This window comes from Lagopus muta, chromosome 10 (assembly GCF_023343835.1).
Source record: "Lagopus muta isolate bLagMut1 chromosome 10, bLagMut1 primary, whole genome shotgun sequence".
NCBI classification, from domain to species: Eukaryota; Metazoa; Chordata; class Aves; order Galliformes; family Phasianidae; genus Lagopus; species Lagopus muta.
The window spans coordinates 19,612,598-19,613,914 of NC_064442.1; the positions used below are offsets into that span (position 1 = coordinate 19,612,598).

At 53.2% G+C, this 1,317-nt stretch overlaps 1 non-coding gene across 1 annotated transcript; it reads right to left on the reverse strand.

Moving 5' to 3' along the window:
* Positions 1-275: 275 nt before the first annotated feature.
* On the reverse strand, positions 276-347 carry TRNAQ-CUG (transfer RNA glutamine (anticodon CUG)). Its single transcript has one exon. It is a non-coding gene; the product is annotated as a tRNA-Gln (tRNA).
* Positions 348-1,317: the final 970 nt, after the last annotated feature.

Sequence of the window (1,317 nt, forward strand, 5' to 3'; positions counted from 1 at the left end):
GGTCTGCACCTCAGCTGCTGTGGGATACAGTGACCTTCTGCTGGTTTCCCTCACAAGGCAGCAGCCATCAATCAGAAGGCAACAAAGAAGGGTCGGGGCCTGTGCTCACTAAGCTAGGCAGGTGTGGAGGAACCATGTCAGGGGAAGGCCACTGCATGGCTAAAAGCACAGAGAAGGAAGGATGGCAAGAAGGATGTCTGGTATGCATTAATTAGTTCAGTTTCAGGCTTAGGTGAAAGTCAGCTGTGGGCAATGGTTTGGGAGCCCAAAAGTAGAGGTCCCACTGAGATTTGAACTCAGATCGCTGGATTCAGAGTCCAGAGTGCTCACCTTTACACCATGGGACCAGCTGCACACCTGCTCTATGTCCTCTCAGCAACAGAATGGACGGACAGGAGGCTTCAGCAGAACGCTGAGCTGGCAGGAAGACACAACACACCTTCTCATGGGTCCCACAGCACGCAATGGCTGCCTCTGATGGCACTCAAGAGAATTCAGTCTTGAGGCTAACTATTAATCCTGGATGGCAATCAGGAAAGCCTACTGCTCTCATGTCTCAGAGTTCTTTCCTATGCCTGCTTTCCTATGCCTATTTTCCTTGGCTACTGACAAGACTGCATGCAGATCCACAACCTCGTTCCACAGTGACATAATATACCAGGAGACAGCAAAAAGAAAGCAAGGTCTCACACCAAAGGAGCATAAGCCTGTATCCAGGTGATCACAGTTCTCTGATGTCTTGTTATGGTCAGGATTCACTTTTAAAGCTTTTTGGGTAAGCTCACCTCCATATGCCTCATGGGTTGGAGCTCTTGTTTGTGCTACGCGAGGCCTGTTACTGCTCCCCTGAATGCTCCAACTGGTGCTGCTCTCCATCCAGCTTAGAACTATGCTGCCTGCACATGCCCATGCTTGTGTGGGCATTTGCGTGCACCCGCTGTGTGTCAGCCTAGCTAGCACAAGCCCCTCTCCCCCAAACAACTGGTCTTCCCAGGCAGAGCTGAGTGGTGTGCTGCAAGTGCTGCTCCACAGCATTTTTGGAGTGCTGCTGGGCAAGGAAGGGACAAATGTGATCAGGACAGAGCAGATGGAAGTGGACAGCCCCAGCCACAATGAATGATTGCCACTACCCTCCAGCTCACAGGGAGCAGCAAGGGCAGGCAGAAGCAGGGAGCCAGAGAAAACTCTCTGACCTGATCCTGCAGGGCTGCCTGCCCAGCCCAGCTGTGTAGGAGGTGGGGCTTCCAAGGCTCCCAGGACAGCACTGGTTTACCTGCCGTGGGTGGAGACCAGCCTCAGGCGCTGGCAGCAGGCCCA